General features: G+C 39.6%; 1 protein-coding gene across 1 annotated transcript in view; it reads left to right on the forward strand.

The window, feature by feature from the left end:
• The window catches only part of POU6F2 (POU class 6 homeobox 2), a 314168-nt gene that overhangs the window by 182498 nt on the left and 108631 nt on the right, over positions 1-23039 (forward strand). The gene's annotated exons all lie outside the window — the stretch shown is intronic.

Below are 23039 nucleotides of genomic sequence, written 5' to 3' on the forward strand. Positions count from 1 at the left end.
TCGTCTAACCCACAGTTCCTGAGCTTATCTGGGAGGATGTTATGGGAGACGGTGTCAGAAGCCTTGCTGAAGTCAAGGTAGGCATCGCCCACTGCTCTCCCCTCATCTGCCCAGCCAGTCATTCCATCACAGAAGGCTATCAGATTGGTTAAGCAGGATTTCCCCTTGGTGAATCCATGCTGGCTGCTCCCAATCACCTTCTTTTCCTCCATATGCCTGGCGATGACATCCAGAATGAGCTGTTCCATCTCCTTTCCAGGGACGGAGGTGAGGCTGATGGGCCTATAGTTGCCTGGGTCCTCCTTCTTGCCCTTCTTGAAGACTGCACTGACACTGACTTTCTTCCAGTCCTCAGGCACCTTTCCAGTTCTCCATGACTTTTCAAAGATGATGGAGAGCGGCCTGGCAACAACATCCGCCAGCTCCCTCAGTACCCATGGGTGCATCCCATCCTCACCCATGGATTTGTGGATGTCAAGCTTGTCCAGGAGATCTCTAATCCTATCCTCCTCAACCAAAGGAAAGTCTTCCTTTCTCCAGACTTTCTCCTTTACCTCCAGGCTCTGGATTCATGGGGGCTGCCCTGAGCAGTGAAGACTGAAGCAAAGGCATTCAGTAACTCTGCCTTCTCTGTATCCTTTGTCACCTGTGGGCCCCTGCCCCATTCAGTAGTGGGCCCGCATTTTCCCTAGTCCTCCTCTTGCTGCTGATGTATCTGAAGAGGCCCTTCCTGTTGTCCTTGACATCCCTTGCCAGACTCAATTCCAAATGGGCCTTAGCCTTCCTCACAACATCTCTACATACTCTGACTGCATTCCGGTAATCCTCCCAAGTAGCCTGTCCCCTCTTCCACATTCTGTGCATTTTCTTCTTCTGTCTGAGTTTGGCCAGGAGCTCCTTGCTCACCTATGCAGGTCTCTTGCCCCTTTTGCTGCACTTCTTACTCATAGGGATGCACTGTTCTTGAGCTTGGAGGAAGTGATGCTTGAATACTAGCCAGCTCTCCTGGACCCCCCTTCCTTCTACAGCCTTAACCCATGAGATTCCACCAAGTAGGTCTCTGAAGAGCCCAAAGTCTGCTCTCCTGAAGTCCAGGGTTGCAATCCTGCTTGTTGCCTTACTTCTTTCCTGCAGGATCCAGAATTCCACCATCTCATGGTCACTGCAGCCAAGGCTGTCCCCAACCTTCACATCTCTATCCAGTCCCTTTCTGTTGGTAAGGACAAAATCCAGCAGGACGCCCTTCCTCGTAGGCTCCTCCACCATCTGTGTCAATGCATTGCAGGAGCCTCCTGGACTGTTTGTGCCTTGCTGTGTTGTCTCTCCAGCAGATGTCAGGGTGGTTGAAGTCTCCCATGAGAACCAGGGCCTGTGATCTTGAGGCTACTTCCAGCTGTGTATAGAAGGCCTCATCAACTTTCTCTTCCTGGTCAGGTGGCCTGTAGTAGACGCCCACAACAGTGTCCCCCATGCTAGCCTGCCCTTTGATCTTCCCCCATAAGCTCTCGACTGCCTCTTCCTCCACCCCCAGGCAGAGCTCGATGCATTCCAGTTGCTCTCTCACATAAAGAGCAACTCCACCACCTCGCCTCCCTGGCCTGTTTCTCCTAAAAAGCACGTAGCCATCCATGGCAGCATTCCAGTCGTGAGCTATCCCACCATGTCTCTGTGAGAAAAGTATAAGCCACCCCCTTCTTATATTTTATAACTTTTTGCTTGTGCTGTATTTGTAGCTTCTTTCCCATCTTGGAAAATCAAACAATATTTTTTTGTGTGTATTATAAGCTGCAGTGAATAACATATACTTAACAAAATTACCCACTGCATTTGCTGTGAGTAGCACCCCGGTTCCTTTTCACTTCTGACAAGAAGAACACTATAGCCAAGAAAATCACCGACCTCCATTCCACCTCACTTTTATTTGGCAGAAAACAGTCAAGTTTGCCATTGGCTTCCTCTAGTATTGTTCAGCTCATCTGGTATGAGATCACGTTAAAGAAGATTGTTGCAATTTGTCTCATCTTGTTGTGAAAGCACATACTGTTCCTATGCACTCAAGCCATACTTTAAGTATGGGGGATTGAGTGGACCTAAAAATGCTGAGTAAATATGTTGTTGCAATTAGGACTTGAGGGGAAAAAAAGGTGTATCCAGTATTTTCCATTCCTTTAGCATTTGTGTATAAAAATATAGATCAAGTATACATGATCTTTCCCCTGTAAACACAAAACTTGCCAGATAAAATAGCTTGGAAAAATTTATCATATCAATGGCTTTACCGCACTGGTTTACCTGTAGAACAACACAAAGTCAGTGCCTGTAAAACAAAACCGAATCTGGTGCCGTGAATATTAAGACTCTCATTACTAAACTAATCTATTAAAACTCTTACTTTTCTTTGCATCTTCTGCACAGCAAGACAGGGATGTCAGTGGCAAATTATTTTAGAAAAATGTGCTCCAAGATAGGAATCTCTTCTTTATGTCATGCAATGGTTTGATTTTGCATTTAAATAACATCTTTCATCCAAGGATCTTGCAAATTTTTATAGCTATTAATTTAGCCTCATACAGCCCTGTAAAGAAGTTACAAATGAACAGTAGATAATAGTAGATGTAATAGTAGATAACTTAATAATAAGTTTATCTTCCTTCTGTGGTCACAGAGACCAACACAAAGCCCTATTTTATTCTCAAGGTGAATATTAGTTTGTGATTCTTGTGGTTTATGGATGGGAGACTAAGAGAGCTTGCGTTTGATTTTCAGATATAACGAGCAACCTGAAGTTTTTCTTCATTTCAACAAGCGTTTGGAGTGCTTATAAAGAAAATCATATTTGTGTGGTCTCAAATTAGGTATCTAGAAATAGATTATGATCTATGGTCAATGAGTTACTTTAGAGAACATTGCCTTAGCTAATTTGCCTAGTGTCACACAGATCATATCTAACTTCATAGATCTGGACAGACCCACACTCTGCTTTGCTTTGAGCTGGCCAGGTATGGCCCAAGTGTGGAAGCAGATTACATAAAGCTAATGATCCACAGAGGATCAGCTGAATTTCTACTCTCTAGTTTATTCTAAAATAGAATAAACAGCACACTTCCTCTTACGTTGCTTGAAAGGTTGCTCCAACCTGTACATTTTTGATGAGACATATATTCAGTCTTTCTGTTCTAAATGCCCTTGAATGTAACTGTCTGTTGCTACAAAGAAGTTAGGAATTCAAGTCAAGTCTTTTAAGCAGCAGTTACCCACCGCACTGTTATCTACCTCATGTTTTTAATTGATAAACAGCAACAGCAAATCACTGTCTGCTGAGTACCGGTATCCATGTCTTCCAGCTCCAAGATGTTGGAGAGAGCTTCTTGCAAGCGTGTTGTTATCTGACAGTGAGGTGTATAGCCATTGTGTTGATTGCACTGAGATTTTAATGGGAGACAAGGTTGCTCTTTATATTCACTCTTGGTTTTATATTGAAGCCCACAGGAGCTTTGTTGGTTCGGTTCAGAATCAAGCCTTAATACCTAACAAACTTGTATGTAATGCACAGTGAAGAGCTACTTTAAGTTTGTTACCAAGGTATCAGCAGTCAGGAGGACTAAAAACTATTTTAAAAATGCCAGGAGTAGGTTGGTGATTAATGAGGAATTTATTTTATTTTGCAGTGTCTCTTATTTAACTGGATGCCTCTGGAGACAAGCTTTAAGCAGCAAGGCACTATCTCAGACTAGTATGGTAGATTTTCATCTCACGTTGACTCCATTAAAGTAAGCTTCTATAAACAGACATCAATTACAGCCAGTTTAAAGGGTTTTAAAATGTAATCCAGCAGTGCTGCTTAACTAAATGAATCCTGAGAACTGATCTCCAGTGAATTAATAGAGCAGTATGTGGAGAGCTCGCTATGAATCTGAGTTAATGACTGGAGAAGATCAAATTAATTACAACTGTCTCTGAGGACCTGCAGGGAAGAACTCCCCCAGATCAGCTAAGGTTTGATTAACTCTTCAGGAACCAAATCTGGATTTTCTACAAGTTGTTTTTAAGTAACTGCTAGTAAGACAATGGAGTGAGACAGCCTGGTATTTCACAGGTAGTGTGCAACCACTGTGGGGCCTCAAGGTGCTAAATGTCAGTGCAAATCAAGCAATTAAAAAAACAAAGCTAGGTTATTTTCTTATTTCTGTGATCTCTTAATTGTATAATTGAAGAATTTATATTAAATATTAATGTTAATATTGAGCTAAGATTATAACAAAAGCAGCATATGTCATTTTCTCTATGTGCCAATAGAGAAACCATAGAGATAATAGGTTCCCATCCGGAAAAACATGCAAAAAAACCCATTTGATTTATCTTAAAGGAGGCTAGGGAGGTGTAATTACTGAACTCAACAGCAAAATAAGAAGATATGACCATAGGTTTAAAAAAAGGCTATGCTAATACTGTTATTAGCTCAGGAAGGCATAGTGGTCTATGTGAAATTATCTGGTCCAGTTCCAAGATAGATATCCAGGTTATCAAAAAATCCAAGTTATAACTGATAATAATTGAGCATCTCAGAGGAGGGACGGGTGAGCACTGATTTAAATTTTCATCTTCCTAGCAACAAAATACTCCTTGAACTTTCGTTTCTTATCCTTCCTCACTCCTGTTTCAGTAAACACTTCATTTTGCAGAGCTGTTAAATCAAACATCCTTTGTGAGTGTTAGAACCATTCAAAGTGTCACCAAAGTCAGCAGGGTCACAGTAACACAGGATATTCCCTGGAATCCTGCCCCACAGCAAAATTCCATTAAGTTTCTCTATGGAGACTAAGCAGACACATAAAACTGGAAAGAGTCATCTTTCTTTCCAGAAATGCGTATATATTTGTACTGCACAGCGTAAAGGCATGCCTTCAGCCTTTGGACCACATTGGTGGCCCATAATGGCAACTGGCTGCTGCAGGTTTAAATCCACTTTCTCTCCATGCTTTTGAATTACTCAAAGCCTTAAAGAGTGTGCTGCCTGTTTTTATATTCAGCGATACTCTGTTCTTGGTTTTGCCCACAAAACTGAAACAGTGAAATCCCGCAGTGCATTCAGCCTTACAGTACATTGGGAAGGTAACGCAGGGGCCTGTCAAGCAGGAGAGCAAGGCTAAATAACAGATAATTAGCAGAGGTCTGTTGTGAAGAAGATGCATTCGCTCTAAGAAGGAGACGTGCTCATCATCTCCTAAACTGTTAGACAGCGTTTATAATAGGATTAAGCAGAATCAAAACACTCAGTTAAGCAGATGAGGTATCTTGACTTTCAGGAACAGAAAAGTCGTTCAGTCCTGTCTGAAGTCTCCAGAAGAGTTTAGAGAGAAAGAAACAGTATGTTTTTTAACTTTCCAAAGCATTTTGTAACAGGATGAAGTAAGCATATGGTAACATGGTGGCTTCTTTGAAATCAATGGCAAAACCTCTTTCCTGGGAAATAAATACAGTGATTCAGCTGTATTTATTTATACATCCTCAGTGCCCTGATTTGCAGACTCCTGTCAATATTCTGTTCTGAATTTGAGTTCTCCCACACAATCTGTATAGCAAATAAGATATCCCCAATGTTACATTTTGGAGAGACTTGTTTTTCTGCTCCTCCAGTGTGTTGCTTGTATTTCATTTTGTCATTCGCGTATACTTTATTATCCAGCAGATATACTTTACAGTCTACTTTGTTTTATAATTTAAAGCATTTAAAACCAAAAGAGTCATTAGCTTGTCCAAAAGATTCTTATTTTTTACCCAGCAGACTCTTGAATTTCACTGGCGTGTTTCTTCTAGAAAGGCATCAAATCATATATTTGAATACTGAACAATGGGAAAATTGGCTCTTTTCCAGAGTGTTTTTTTGCAGTGACTTTCATTGCTCACAGACAGCTTCATTTCTTATTTGCATATGCCTAGAATTCAGTTTCTTATGCTAAGCTTTAAGAGTCTTCCAGTGAAATGAAGTGACCACACATGCTTTTTGCTTGGTTTCGTTTCAGGTAAGTTAAGGTCAGGCTCTTTCAGTTTCTCACTGTAGCATATTTTCTCTATTGCTCTAACAATGTGAGCAGCTCTTTTCTACACCTTTTCTATTTTTCAAAAACTTTTCGAGGAACATCATTGTTTTCTGGTTGCTAGAGCACCATGCAGTGCTCCAGCTCCATTCTGACACAGCAAAGTCCCTCTAGTCCCCAGGTTTGTGACTGTGCCACTTCCAGCCGATTCCAGATTACCTTTCTAGGACTGCCCCGTTGTTCCCAATATTTGCCACATTCCCATGCTGATTTTGTATTTATTTATGGATGAAAATACTAAATATTATGAGTGAGAATGTTAGACTCTGTTGGGTCTTGCAGGAGTCGTGTTCTTGGATACCTACTTTTGATCCATGCAGGGACTGTTAAAAATCCCCCTTTCAAAGAATTATGCTCAAGTGACAAACTGTTAGTTAGCTGGCTCTTAATCCATTTGACAGCACTATACCATTATTATATAGTGGTGAATTTTAAGGGAGGTTACATCATCACAATTATTTTGTCCAGTAAACTAGTAGCTCTCTGAAGGACTACAGTCAGGCTTGTCCAAGCAAACTTGCTTTTCATAAAGCCACATTGGTACTTTTTCCTTTTCAGAAGATTAATAATTTTCTCATCTTTGAAGTTTAAACATTTTAACATGTTTAAAAACTTAATAAGAAAGAAAATCAATAGGCAAGAAATCTCAGTCATTTCATGAAGGGTTCTAACTGTAAAGTCCCCTTAAAATCAGTTATTCATAATAGTTATTCTTATTCATGCGGCTTAGATATCAATGAAATACAAAGTACGTTGTCATTATGTGATATAGAAAAGTTAACTTGTTTCCTCCCAGAATTTTTTATTGTAACTTCTGATTTTTCAGCTTAATGTTAACAATTTTAATGCCTTTCTCTAATAATGAGTCTGGCACATTGCTGGGTTTTCTTTTACTTCTGATATACTTTTAAAATCCTATTACTTTACTGCTGTTAGGCCTACCAGTCATCATTTTTCTTGAATATCTGTGCTTATCATAGAAGCTCTCTACACGTCAAACTTTTAATTTGTACTGATATTGCTTCATTTTATTTCTTCCTATTTAAGATATATATATATTTTTTTCCTTATTCCTGTCTTTGATTTCCTATTAAACTGGGGCAAGATTTTAGTCAAAACTGTCCTCTTTTCTTTTTTGCTACTTGTTTGCTATTGAATTGCAATATTCATCATATTTTTCTCATATACTTTTCTCTCTTTGTCAGGTTTGTTCAGATTCTTCCAGCTTTCAGAAATTTCTATTTTGAATCCTCAGCTATAAATGTTAGTAAGAGTTCAGCCATCTGTATGACATCAGGACTGAACCTAGTCTGAACATGATCTGTGATCTCTAATCACTGGCCAGCATGAAGTCCAGCTGTTAATTCATCTTCACCAGTTATTATGAGGTCCAAATTGAGGCTCCTCCTTTTTAGATGCAATATATTTTCAGTCAAAGAACTGTCTGCATGTTTTAGAAACTGTGATGGTTTTATGGATTTTTTTTTTAATTATTATTTTAACTGGGAGACTATAGAAATCTGTCCCCTAACATCTCATTTTCCCACTCTTCTCCCTCTATTTAAAGACAAATACATCTGGCAAAAGCATCCTGCTGTGATTGGTTGGTTTATAACTGACACCTACTGGGGTGTTTCTAATGAATAAATGATCCAAATTGCATGGAAATTAAAGATACTAAGAAATTGTAACAGAAGTTAAGCACTTTCTGAAGCATCTTACTGCATATGTACATTATCACAAGTAATTCAGCACTTGCTGCTATTGGATTGTGATTCAGGCTCCAGTATCACTTAATTTACAGGTTTAATTACGTGTTGTCTTTAATGAGATCACTACTATAGTGAAGTCTAATAATAGTTAAATATGAAGCTTCTTCAGCATATTTTGCTCATGTGCAAGCATATTCTGTGTTGCTTATCTTTAGTTGTCATTATTAGTTATTTGTGTAACACTGTATTGTCTGCAAAGCACTTTACCACCTTTGCACTGTATCAAACAGAGCAGGGATTGAGATTCCATAAATTTAATGGAAGAGGCATCCAAACTGTTTTGAAACCATAGCAACTTCAACAGCTCCAGAAAAAAACACAAACACATACAGTACAGTTCATACAGTAGTTACAGTAAGTGGTTGATCCCTGTGAAGGATTAAAGAAAAAGGGACTTGGAGTGAGATATGGACATTCTCACTTGTTGCCTCACAGAAGAGAGAGTATTTAGGAGTTTCCAGACTGAGAGCAGGAAACTCAGTGGATGACATTAACTAGCTAGCTAATCCAAGTGTAAGGCTAGGTCACTAGGACATGAGAAGCCAGAATTGGGAGGGAGGAAGAGGCTAAAAAGGAAAGATTGTTAGACAGCAAGTGTTGAATGCAAAATATTGGAGAAAAATAAGGTTAGCATTATAGACAAGCATACAAAGAGATTTTAAAATAATACAGAAAGTCAGCATGGTGTGGAAGTAGATAGGTGAAATGAGATGATTCAGGAGAGGTGATAGTAACAGTAGCTGATTTTAGAGTATCTTTCTGAACTGCAGGAGAAAGAAACAGGATGAAACAATCCAGCAAAGACTTATGAGTAGTCAGAATGGCACGGATTAAAAACTGCTTTTCCACAGTAAGTATGGAAGCAAATTATGAAGGACAGGAATAAACAAAATCTTCTGCCAGGGCAAAAGCACAATTACAGACTAAGTTGGAGGCCTCAGCAGAAGGGATGATTGTGATGCTGTCAATGTTGACAGAAGAAGAGGGGAACAAGGAAAGAGAACAAAATCATTTTTAAAATGTAAGTTCCTCTTGATAGGAATTCATCTTCTTTTTAAAGCATACAGGCTTTAATGCCAGCCTGAACAGTGATAAAGCAGTGTATGATTAGGCATCCAGTGTCTGATGTTACCACACAGTATCACAGAATCACAGAATGGTTGAGGTTGGAAGGGACCTCTGGAGATCATCTAGTCCAACCCCCCTGCTCAAGCAGGTTCACCTACAGCATGTTAGACAGGGTTGCATGCAGGCAGCTTTTGAGTATCGCCAGAGAAGGAGACTCCACAGCCTCTCTGGACAACCTGTTCCAGGGCTGTGCACCAGCCTGTACTGGTGCCTAGGTTTATTCCTCCCTAGGTGCAGGACCCTGCACTTGCCCTTGTTGAACCTCATGAGATTCCTCTCTGCCCAGCTCTCCAGCCTGTCCAGGTCTCTCTGAATGGCAGCACAGCCCTCAGGTGTGTCAGCCACTCCTCCCTCTCAGTAATATGACTAATGTAGCAAGTGGTATGACAAGTTGCCACTTCATTACTAGGTTGGACGATAAACAAAAAAGCAAATAGTTTCAGGCTTTGAAGGGTCAATTCTGGCATGCCATGCAAAACAAGACATATTCCATCTGCCAAGCACCTAATGTGTCTCAGCCCCAAATGGGTGATATGTCATTGGTGCTAATCTATATCGACAGAGAGGAGAGAATTCTCCAGCCTGAGTTGAAGAGCTGGGATCATTTGCTCCATGTTCAGCTGGTGCCATTAATATTTTCTTATAGCCAGGGAATGATTTCATAGCCACAAAATTATATGAAAAGCACTAGTTCGTACCATTCTGCCGGCAAAGGGGGATGCTGCAGGTGTAGAGCTCTGTAGACTACTGTGAATCATCACAGCTGCAAGATCACTGCACTGTCTCCCTTTTGTTGCTGGAGAAGCCTGTCGTAGCATTCCTGTCAACATGGTATCCCTGTTCTCAGTGAGAACAGTACTGCTTATGACACCAAGGAATAATTTTTTGTAATAACAGAAGCAAGGGATTCTGGTATTCTACGAATTTTGTGTTACTGGGCATTTTGAGGAATATAACTATTTTCCAATATGCTAGAAATGAATTATTACTTTTAAGCCAATAAAGGATGATTAGACTGATAACTCCTTAATAATAGTCTATACCTGAAAAGGAAATCATAAAGCTACCTAATGGTTATGCAGCTGGCCCAGTGAATATACTGTAACACCTGCTCCTACATATAGTCCTGTTATTGGAATGGTCAAACCCCTGAGGGAAATTTGGGGGGAAAAGAGCAAGAAATCCGTAATGCTTCCTAGCTGTGACAATAGCCCCTCATCTCACTCAAGTTATCAACAGGGACCTACCTACCTTCTGTATCAGCAGCTGGCACTGGTGGAGCAGCAGCCTACTGCAGTTCTCCTATTAAGCACACACCAAATACTGTTAGATGTGTAGTATATTAAAGCATTATCATTCACATGGAGGAAGACAGCACCTTCTCTAAGTTGGCAGACTGCTCTGGCAGTAAAGCCCCATTCCAGCTGGAATAGGAGTAGTTTTGTGAGTCCTAAGAATACAGAAATTGTCATACAGCACTGGACCAGGAATCCACCTCACTTAGCATCCAGTCTGCAGCATTAACCTCCTTCAGAAAATGATGTCTGACAGTAATCCTCCTGATAAATTTTGTATGTAAGAACTGACTGCAGAGTAAGACCCGAAATACAGAGGGTACAAATGGATGAAGCTGTACAGGTGGATGTAACAAAAAGGAAGAGTGGGACTGTTCAAAAATGCCTCATTGTCATGACCTGACAAGTTTTACTTAGAGATGTATCTTTATCAGTGATCTATTAGTGTTTCTGAGATATTTCTAAGGCCTGAAGTGTGCAACAAAAAGGGAACAGAGCAGAGGCAGAATCAGATCCACAGCAGATTCAGCTACTTGGCTGAGGGTGCAGAGAAGAGAGCAAGAAGGAAAAAGCAGAGGAAATAGCACAATCTGTATGTAGGGAGAACAGAATGGAGGGAAAAAAAGAAACAGCTGAGTTGTACAAGTCTATTCCTTCCATAAACAGGCAGCAATATCAGATCCTGCAGGTAGGCCCTAGGCTGGTATTTGAACAGAAGCATCAGCTGCTTTGCAGAAATTTGCAACATCTTTTTAAACTCTTCTGTAGACTGTAACTCTTTCCCCTGCTCCAAGTGCCACAGGAAAGTACAGTCCTTTTCATTAAGTTTAGATATGTCAGCTTTCCATTTAATCTACCCCAACAGCTGCTCCAAGAACAAAATATTAAAAAGCAATAGAAAACAAGTGCTTTATGAAGGCTTGATGCCTGCCATTCCATCTAGAGTAACAGGGGCAGGGTAAATGAGTTTGTGGTTTTGAAAAGCCCGAGATAGGCAATACAGCATATCGTACAACATGACAAGGCCAGAAGGCTCATCAATACCCAATATCCTACGGCCTTCCACAATGAGTATTAACAGGGTTCTCTTCCCCCACTTTGTATTGTATTAAGAGAAACTATTGATACTTCTTTTAATTCTGGGAACATTTCGTGGTATTCTCTTGCTGAGGCCTGTCCGTTATCGTGCTGATAGCTATCTCGCGGCATATGGCTATCGTCGTTCTGCTCGGCAGGTGCACGCTGTACAGAATTGTGTGTGCCAACACGACAGAACTGGAGAGCCCTCTTAATTAAAAGTTTTGTATTGAATTAGTATTGTGAAGAACAGACTGAACCTACACTTGAATATTAAAAGGTGTGTAGACTATTGTGTTTAAACTTGCCACTTTTAGTAATGTTTAATCAAATGCACTTCCTCTTTCTCTTACTGAATCTGCTAAGAAGCTGTATTTTAGAGCTTTGCATTTAGGATGCATTCATAGCAGGTCATTCAAAGGAGTTACTTTTCCTCCTCCCTGCCTCACCTCGCTATATAACTGGACCCTACCAGAGGGTAAAATTCAGTATGGTCAAATACAAGATAATAAACTCAGATATAGTATTGTAAGCTACATAAAAGTGATAAAATGTTCTAAATTAAATGTAACATGAACATATTTAGAAATCACTCCAGGTAGCTTAAAGAATATGTATTTAATGCACAGTGCAAGCAAAAACATATGAATGAAGGAACGCCATATAACAAGAGGAGTAGGAATTCGTGTACAACATGCTGATAACTGAGTTTGGCATCAGTAAAAACTGAGAATGTATTTTTCATAATTAGGGCCTTTAAGTATCCATTCAGAATGTTATTTAAATATATATATAAATTTAAAAATAGTTTGTTTAAAGTCAGTGGAGATATCTTATGTTTGTTATGTCCAGGATATGTGCTCAATAACTTTTATCAAATCAGATTCGAAGTTACCAAATTTATATTTAGAGATCTGGCTATGTGAATTGAATTCCAGGTGTACTGAGCAAACACAGCTCTGGATCATGGAGGCATTAGCGACAGGATTCATAGGACAGGAAAAACGATAGTAATTCTTTTTCAAACACAAGCAACTTCCATTTGGAGTTAGAGAAAAATACCCTCACACTTCCATGACTTTATTTCATTGTGCATGCACATTTAGCTGATTTTCTACCTGTCTTTGAAGGGTCTATATCAGTGGCTGTTATAGTCTGAGTTTGTTTCGGATTTTTAAAGCAAGATATAGGATGAGTGTCACTCAGTCCATCACTTTTAAATGTTCAACTTAAATACTTTACATGCTGTCTTTTGCAGAGTGTCACTGTGCAGGCAAAAATAATTCATTTTTGTTAAAGCAGAAGCATTTAACCTTTAGCTAGTTAGTATGAGAGAGGATATTCATTAGCAGGAATGCTGGAGCCATTTTGTTTGGGCTTAGAAAAAATCAACAGGCCTGTTATGCAACAATTTTAATTACTTGCTTTGTGCAATGATCTGGGTAAACTGAGGCAAAATTTCCTCTCAAAAATGTGCACAAATCTCACACATTAGTCCATAAGTTAGATGTATGTATGGAAGTATATAATCCTAATGGCATCTCACTGCAGAAGGGTGCAAAGCAGAACACTTTCACTCACATTTTCTGTGCTCCTCAAGCTAGTAAAAGGGGAAGCAAGATGTTTTCCTGGCTCTGTTTTAGTGAGTGAGCATTGCAATTTAGATTGCTGCTGACCTTGACGGTGCTGTGACCCCCCAGGAGGGACAAGTGGCACTAGGAATGACTGATGGATAATATTTAAGATTTCAGCACTCTGCTAGGTGACATCATTGGTGGATGCAGGCCCTCGAAAGCAGTCTGCTTGCTGAGATTAAACAGCGAGAGCATTCTGTTGGGCCTGATCCCGCAGAAAGGAATTTACTACCAGGAGAGCAGGATTAAGTCCTCGTAGGAGAAGAGGACATGAGGGCATACCAATACTGAGAAAGCTCTAGCTGAAATAACAAACTGGCTGGCGGTCTGAGGAACATTGAATACTGTCTTTCAAAGGATTTGAAAAGCCTTTTCACTTTTTGCGCGCTGCTCTACCAGAGATAGTAACTCCTAAATCAAATATGGATAGTTGTTTATTTCTCATCTCCGATCTAGAGGCAAGAGCAAACAATTTGCTAGTCAATACCTGCGTATGTTAAAAGTGATATTTGATGAATTCTGCAAACTAATTCCAGAAATTAAAAAAAAATCTTAAAATCCCAGTTAATTTTTGCAATTACCTTCCAGAGGGATTGGCTATACCACTTTGTAGGGGAAACTGTTCTGCTTAAGCAAGCTGCTCAACTTGCAAACATTTTCTGTTATAAATGTGCTACAGGAAATTTTTACTGACAGGTTATTATGACTACTTTAATGCACATATGACCCACTGTCTGGAAGACAGCTAAAATTATAAACTGTTCATAAATTTACTGACACTGTTAGCAACACTGTGTTACAGCAGTAAACATTTAATTTGATCCCCATTTCTTAAAAAATAGTGATACTGCCATGCCTGCAGAAATGCAAAGCTCCCTGTTGAAGAAATCTATTTCAGGTCTCTGCATATTAGTCCTTCAGCCTTTCTTACGTGCATTTGTGACAAATGAAAGCAGTCATATTAAATCTCCATTTAATGTTAAAATGAAAGCAACAAATTCATACAATTCACAGCTCTCTGCATTAGTGTTCTTCTAAAGCCCTACCACCCCAATTCTAAAAAATCATTTCTGTCCATGATCTTTCCCTAAATGATGTCTGCCCTAGCTACTCATGATACATGTGAGGCATAAAGAATATTCTTGTAACAAGGGAAGCTTGTAAGCTCGTGCAGTTCTTACTCAGGCAAATTTCCCTCAGTGAACAGGAATTACGCACAAGTGAAAATTGCATCATCTGGCTCCATGGTTTGAGTATTTAGAGATCTTTCAATTCAGTGCAATAAAATGATATTATGATGTGAGGAAGCAACCTCTGCCCTATTGTTCACTTCTGCACACCCTGCATCTCCAAGAAAGGATTCTCTTTTTGTAGCGTATAAAGCACTCTCGTACGGGAAAACCTCATGAGCAAAAGTAAGTAGAAGCGGGAAGAACCCTGTTTGCATTCCAGATCTTTTAATTTTTGTGTGCTGTGTTTTGCCGTGATGCTGGGAGAGGCGTTCTGAGGGCTCAGGATTATGTGCATAGAGCTTGCAGCAAAGTCAAACATAGAGGGAAGTTGTAAAGCTCCTCATTTTCAGAGACTGTATTGCTGTCGCAGCTAATTAGGATGTTTCTTCCATACATCTGGCCTGTTTTGATGCTAAACAAATAGTAACCCCATATTGCCTGTTGCTCCAGGTTTATTTTAATCATTCTCGCTGCAACTTTCTAGTCAGGCCTTGAATCTTGCAAAGCTTGTTGGTTCCTTGATTTTTTTAAAACACCCCAGGTTTTTATTCATTTGTGACCATGATGTGGAATTTTTGAACTCTCTTGAGCACTCCAAAAGCATGACCATAGAAGAAAGTGAGATACTTAAAGAGATAAATCAGTATGGTCAAAGCATATATGTCATTTTGCGCTGTTTCATCTTAAACCTGGGATTCTTCATGGAGATTAGACAAAAGACATAATAATATCAGGCCCAAATAAAGATTGGAAAGAGTTATACAAAATGCTGAAGTGACAGTTTTATAGAAATTTAATGAAGAAACCATATAAACCTTGCAGAACTGAATAGAGAATCGTGAAAAAAATAGAAATGTCAGTGCACTGAGGTTCAAAAATACAAAGACTCCTGAGAAAAAAACACAACATCAGATGTGACTTGGGGCAGGAAAAGAGGGGCTTAGAGAAGAGTGGGATGCAATATGCAAAATATGCAAAAGCAGGAAAAAAAAGTTCACCGCTTCTTAGGAATGGGATGACTGATGACTCGGCAGAGGGATGTTTTGCATTATGTGGACCTGCAAAACATGTAGGAGTGATGCACAGTTAAGTCAAAGAATGAAATAAATCAGAGAAGTCTTGTTCATGTAGAAATAACAAGGCTGCTAGTCACTGATCATATTACTGCAGAAAACAGCAAAAGGAAGAAATTGGAGGTGAGAGGGCAATGGTCTGTGGTGAAAAGTCTGCTTAGAAATGGTTTTAAGGTATGAACATCAGGGTTAAAAGTAGCATGGACGAACCAAGCAAGGAGGGTCAGCCCACAGTGGAAACATAACCAATGTCCGATTAAAGCAATGATGAGAACAAAGTGCCACTAATATCCTATTCAAGCAGGGAGCAGTTTGCTAAAGAATTCTTCTTCTGTATTGCAACAATTGAAAAGCCAAAAATCCATGGAAAAGTCCTCAGGCAGATAAGAGGGAAGTGTAACTTATTTTTCCCCTGTAAAACAGAACCCCTCATTAAAATCAAAAACAGTGTAGAAAATTTTCAAAAATTCATCTCAGTGGGTAGCTTGCAAATGGCAGTTGCCAAAATTGAGAGGAATTCATCTGGTTTTCACTCATATGGTTCAGTTTCATGTAATAAGAGTTGTAAAGATGCCATCTGCTAGTCTACAGCCAATCAACTACCCCTTCAGCTAAAGGGTGCTCTAGATGTGACCAGAAAAGCTATCATGTAATTCCTAATTGCTGAATGGCAGAGAAAGCTGTAGTTTGTCAGGAAAAAGTGTGGCAGTTTGGCAACAAATAAATTTTTATTCATTTATGGAAGCAAAATGTGTTTACGCTGTCAGTTCTCTGCGCAATATCATGGTTTTGTTGTACTATTTAGCTAAATGGCATCTATCAAGACTTCAGTGAGCAAGGCCGTATGCAAAACCCAGCTGGGATTTCACAGTCACTTTATGTAGTGAAAAGATCTCCTAGGCAGTGCCCAGCTCTAGTTTCCAATCCCACAGTGCTGCTTTGCAGCTTAGTGCCGGGGAGGTTGTAAACTGATACACGGCAGCACACGTGCAGAATCATGCCCGTGGTGAAGCTTGGCTGCAAAGCTGTTGTGTACACTCGCAAGTGCAGAGCTGTGAGCAAAACTGTTTTAATGACAAGGACTGTATTTGAATTTTAACTTTTGCCATCCTCATCCTACCCCAGAAGTGAATATTCAGATTTTATTGCCATTGGAAATTTTGAGTAAGGCAGAATATCTTGAAAGAAAATTTAATTTTTAAATAAGAATTTCTTCTCCTGTCTTCACAGAGAACTAGTTAGAACTCATTTGTTTTAGCAAAACATTTTGAATTTTGTTTTTATGAGGAGCTGTTCATAGTTTTGCTGAAGTTATCACAGTGACTTGTGCAGAGAACTTAGACTGGTAAAAAGAAACATGAGTTTCAGGATATTTTTGCCCAAGAGTATTATAAATATTTTAAAAGGTCATTTTTCTAGCTAAAAAAAGTTAATATTATTTCAATTAGCCTACAGACTTAAACCATCATTCTGTGCATTTAATGAAAATAAATTAAGTAAATCCTCTCATTCTATCACTAAAGAGGCCTGATTCTGTTTGTTCGAATTCAGAGGCAGTCCTTATACTGACAGGCTTTACATGGTTATTTGTATAATTTACCCTGGGACTCCTTTGTGCAAAGCACTCAATAAACACATAGCATTGCCTTTATGGAAGTGAACAAGATGACTGCACCTAAATTTACCTTTGACACAAAGTGATTTTACTTGAGAAGACATCTGTTGGATGACCAACTGCTGGACTGAAAGGGTAGCCCAACTCTCGAGCTGAAAGTTCACCACTTAGATGTAATTTAAATTCAATTAATTTAGATGTTTAAATCTTTTAAAGGGAATTATTAGCTAAGTTTTTATTTGAGTCAGGCATATATAAGTCATATTCACAGTAAATCGATGGATAATTTAAGTATTAGCATTATTCCAGTGATGCATCGCTTGTAATTATACCAAAAAGTTTTTTTTTTCTCATAAATGACTTCAAAATATTGTATCATATTGGTCTTTTTAAGGATTCCATATGAGGTGCACGGATTTAACCATGATTCAATTACATCGCTGTGTGGGCTTTGGACCTGCTATGATTTAATTACATTTTTGTTCATTCAGACGTTTATACTGCATGTATGTTTTCAAATCGTTCTCAGTCTAGCAGCAATTTTCCAACTTCTCTGGGCAAGAAAACGATCTTTAAAATTGTCCTCGCTCTGTAGTACTTAAGAAAGGGAAGAAGTACATGAAGAAGAACCTCAAAGATGAAGGCCAGGCTTGAAGCACAGTTTCATTAATACTGGATGGCAGGAAAGGAGCCAAGTCCCAGATAATGAGGAAGGAGTTGCAATTTTTTTTAAAGCTATCTGGTGACAGGGAAAACAAAAATGACATTCAGCTGACGAATGAGCGGAGTTTGACCTAGCCTTTTGACCCTTGACTATCAATCTTACCTGCTGCTTCATAAAGAATTATAGCTGTGCCACTCACATTTGACTCTGGATTTTTACCATTCCCTGTTACTTTCTTCCCTCTTTTCTTTCTTTCTGTGTTTTTTTTTTTTTTTTTCCTTTTTTGAATACCTCATCCAGGAAGATAAATGTGCGTGTTATATGCAAGAGTGCAGAAAGTAGTCGTGAAAAAAGAGAGGAAAAAAAGGAGGGAACGGACAATTGGGGCAGGGTGGGGTTAAAGGGAATACAGCGATAAAACTGTTTATACATGCAGTTCATAAATGCCTGTGATATCTTCGAGGCTTTGGGGCTGACATAAATAGACGGTAATAACCTGACATGCTGCTCCGAAACGCTCCGTGCGCAGCGTGGTGTCCCTAATGCAAGGAGCCACGTGGATCAGCTGCTGCTGGGCGCGATGGTGGCTCAGCCCCAAGGCCGTCCTCCGTCTCGGGGGCGACGCTCCAGCCCGGGCAAGGCGAAACAGCCCGTGTCTGGCTGCAAACTCGGAGCAGGCTCCAACTGCCCTGCTGAAAAACGGCGGAAAAGGAAATCACAGAGTTGTTCAGTGCAAGCTCTCTTTGCTTAATGAGAGCCACGACGCAGTAAGGGTGAAATACGATCTCAAGCTGGAGCTCTGCAGAGAGCCTGCAAGAAAACAAGCTGTTGGGACTCTTTATGGTATTTGGTTTTTGTTTTCAGTGTTTTATTTCAGGTTTTATTGCTATATAAACTATTAAAGGTTTGCATACCCTCATTATTGGAAAGGGCAGTAAGTCTAGACAGCAGACGTCTCCTGCGTTACATGTTAAGGGTAGCAAAGCAAGAAGGAAGCCCACTGCTAGTGACGCAACGAAAGCGAAGTGAAAATCAGATTCATGAAAGGAAAAGCTCTTAGAGATAAGAAAGTAAAGGCCACATTCTCTTCTTAGTTTCATTCACAGGCATGGCTCTTCTTACTCTGTATTTATACCTGTGGAAGTCAGAGCAGACTTTGTCCTGCTCTCCTCATTGACCACTGTGCTTTGTGTATTTTCATTTGTAGCTTTTTTGCTTTGAGATGCTAAAACTTAGGCTAGGCAGCAGGGGCATCTTTACTGAAGTTCACTAGCTGTGAGAGTTGAGCGTTGGGAGCTCTGTAGCTTTTATAGACAAGAGGCTGTTGGGAATGGGGAAGGGGGATTTGAAGACTTTTTTTCCTCCTTGTCATGACTGTTTGTGATCACTGTGAAGATACTCTCATAGACAAAGAAAATAATGGTTGACCATTTTTCGAAGGTGCATATTGTGAAATTTTAAAGACATACATGCTTAAGCGAGTGATGACTCAAAACCATAGCAGCTGATGAACAAACCTACTGTGTTTTGGGCAGTGTGAATATATTTTTGTCCTGCTGTATATAAGGAAGGGACGATTCTGCCTTGATTCATCTTGTGCCTTTTTGGATTGGAAAGGAAACAGTGCAAAAAAGCAGAGACAGGACAAGTCACAGGTCTGCTTTTCTCTTGAATTTTCAGGGCTATCCATGGCCATGGCCAGCTGGACTGGACTGGACTCAGCCCCCTTTGTATATTTTGCTCTTCAGAACTAAGTGCTAAAAGGAATAAACATTTTCTCCTACTTGAGCTATAGTAGAATTGCAGGACATAACGCCCATGTAGGTTTTGTGCATGAAGAACACCTCCAAAACTTCACTGCTGCCTCTTCTGTTTTCTGACCCCCCTGTCTGTTCGCAGTGGATAAAATGCCTGTCCAAGTTTTGTAATATGTAAAGATCTTTCTTCCGTGTATAACCTATAACATGAACATCATAAACTCTTCTCTGATTTCTTCATTTATTACAATTATTATTTGCAATATATTCAAAAGCAAAAATGAATAAGCATTAGAGTTGCTAGCACTGGGGTCTGAGAATTATTTCGCAAGGGGTCAAGGAGAGAGGAAGAGAAGCCTGTTGAGCATAAGAGGGAGAGGATTTCAATTTGCCATTTGTTCTTCTGTAAATTTGGAAGTAATAATCATTGGAGCAGGAAGGGAAGAAGTTCACACAGTGGTTCAAATTTCATAAGCAAAATAAAAGTCTTAAGCATAAAGCAGCAGAGTCTTATTACCAAAGGAAGTGAGATCAGGAGTCTTCAGACTCTTAACAAGACGACTAAATTTATGAAACATCACAGTGGCAGGATGTGGTTACCTGCAGTCTATTCATATAATAAGCCCACCGGGGGCCCATAGTTATTGCACTTGCATTTGTTTTCTTTTCTTCATTTTCTTTTGTCATCCTCCTGTTTCTTTGGCCTTGCTTACTGCACTGGAGGAATCACTTTATTACTTGTAATGTCTTGTTGGTGAAACTTTCTCGTGGATCTTTTATTTTTATTATCATTAGCTTGTTTGGTTTGGTTGGCTCTATGAGTGTGTCTTGTTTGACAGTAGAGGTGTTTGGAGTGGTGCGCACTGAACTCTAAGCACTAGTCTTCCAGGAAATCTGGGATTGTTTTTCACTCTGATGTATCCTTTAAATGTATGAGCGTGAAATAAGTGCCTAAAATGTGCCTGAGCTGAGAGTTCATCTTAAAAGACATCCTGATTATTAGAGATCTCAGAAAGTGTTATGAGCTGCTGGGAATAAAAGCATTAATCAGACATTATCAAAAAATAGGAAAAAGGAAATTAAATGGATGCTTTTAAACCACCTATATCTGATTAACACAATGTAGGAGGTAACTAACAATCTTGTTGGTGTGGAAATGAAACTTCGTGAATCTTTGGCCCCTTCATTTGAGCATCTTAGTGAGTAGTTGCTGTACTTTACCAATATAGCTTCCTGTGGTGATGGAAGGAAGGTTTATTATTCCTCTGTTCCTTTCATACAACAGGAGAGTGAAGCAGATAAACGGACACGTCTAAGGTCATACAAATAGCTCATAGCAGGTTCAAGAATAGGAAGCAAGTGCCCAGGCTCCTATCTTCATCCACAAGACAATCATTCGCAACTCCCTGCTTCTGATGTGACTTGCTCTGTGATACAGGATAGAGGATTTTTTTTCTTTGCAAGAAAACTGTACTTTGCATTTTGGAAGCACAGCATCCAGGTGGGAGTAGTATTTGTCAGTACAGCATATTTAATTATTTATAACTACTTTCTTTGCCTGATGGTTTGATTATTGTTTATTTTATTTCCCCCCTGAAGGTTTGATCACTTAAACAGCCTGAAATCAAACATTTGGCAGTGTTTACAAATTATGAAAATGATTTCTGATTAAAGTGTTCCATGGGGAGATTAAAGTTTCAAATCAGTATGTAAGCCAAGGGCAGCGTTCTGAATCTGGGCCCTGAGAGCTGCTTCGTGGCACGTGTTGTGTATTCATATGTGCCCTGGCAGAAGGCGTGAGCGGCGACTCGCACGTTTTCCCCATGGTGCTCTCAGGGCTATTGCTTTAGAAGCTCTTACAGCAGAGGCACAAATGGAGCCATCGCAGTCGAGTGAGAGGCAGGTCTGCAAGGCCCCCATCAGACAGTCTCTGCCAGCAAGGCCGCTCCAGCTGTGGCTGAAAGAAGTGCCAAAATCGTGCAAAGATCCAAAGCTCATCTATTTTGTGTATACCCTGTGATCAAATCTAAAAATCATTGTAGCATCAGTTAAATCAGCAGTGCTTCTAGCAATGTGATTGCAGGAAGTTAGATGTCATTTCACTGTGCAAGCAGAATTAGGGCTATTACAATGAATTTATTTAGGAACACTGATGTGTTAAAAAAAAATTGAGACAGAAACAACTTTTGAGTTTATCCATGGAGTAGTGTTGCTTCACAGACATTAGAGGTTGTATATTCTTGGTTTCTCCTCTTTATTCCTCAGTGTAAAACATTAAGCATGAGCTGCTTGCCTTGTATTAGATTCTTTATGAATTGGAAATCCGTGTGACCCATAATGCCTCGTATATAAATGGCCAGTACTGTGTGATGCAAACTTCATACCAAAAGGCTACGATTGCTCGACTGCCCTCATAGCTCCATATGCTATTAAGAAGCAAATTCTATTCTATTAAGAACCTGGAAGGAAAAAGAAAAAACTCGTGGGACCATATCTTCTCAATGAGAGAGTTCTGTATGAGAAGAACAGCAGTTCAGCTACTGGAGATAATGGCTGTAGGAATTGCCCCCTCCTGCAAAATCCTGAGGGCTCCCTATACAGCCAGTCTCTCCAGGTAGTCTATAGAAAAACTTAAGTCTGAAACATGCCTTTTTTAGAAAATCATAGGGGAGAGAGGGGGAGGAAGGAGTGGTGTTATGGTCACCTGATCCTGGACCTGGCTGTGCCTCAAGGACAGAGATGAAAGCATAGCTTGCCCCATGTTCCCTGGCACTTGGATTGAAATTCAAAGGGAACCATATTAATTTCAGCTTCATTGAAAACACACAGTGAAAAAAAAATCCAGCCTGCCAAATGGAAAAGGTTTAAAATTGACGACGGAAGAAACATTCATTTCCAAGCTTCTGAGCCCGCTATTAAAATCAACAGAGTAAAGACAAAATACCTGGCACAGCAAATGAAAGGAGCAGTTTTGCATCTACTTAGTTAAAAGTTGGCAAAACAAATCTAAAGTAGTGGTTTCAGATTTCCATGTGCAGTAAGTGTGTCAACTTTTGCTCTGAGGGTTGCCACGATAGATAATTCAACCCATCTGAAAAGCATTTATTCCTTTAACTTTTTTAATCAGGAGACAGTTTAAGCAAAAAACTATGTTTTGTGTCAACACTGACATGTTTTTCTTTATTTTCCTCTGTTGGCTGGTCCAGGCTTTTTATTTAAATACACTGTTTTGGAACAAGCAGCATCTCCATTTAATTGACATTGGAGTTACTGTAATAAAACTAGTACTAGTGTTTGCCCAGCATTTATGTACCATTTTCTCATCTACACTCCTCAGTGGGCTTCCTTGGGAAGGGGAGAAATCTGCTCATTTCGCTTGTAAGAAGACTAACAGAATAGTGAATCCCACCCCCGCTCCGTAAACATCAGTATCTATGACTATAAGTTAACAACCAGTTTTGTATGACGATCAATGTTTTCGTTATCTTCAAAATGTTCTCAATTCTCTACAGTTAAAAGTTACCTTTTGCTTTTTTGTGAAAAAAGCTTTTATAACAGAAGAAAAACTTAAGAGAAAATGATAATTGTTCTGTGGAAACTTCAGAAGCAATCTATTTACATCACTGGCAGTATGTTTTATAGGATGAATAAAACAATTTATTAGAATACACTCTCTGTTGGATTTACTATATTT

The sequence above is a fragment of the Rhea pennata genome, chromosome 2, assembly GCF_028389875.1.
Source record: "Rhea pennata isolate bPtePen1 chromosome 2, bPtePen1.pri, whole genome shotgun sequence".
NCBI lineage: Eukaryota > Metazoa > Chordata > Aves > Rheiformes > Rheidae > Rhea > Rhea pennata.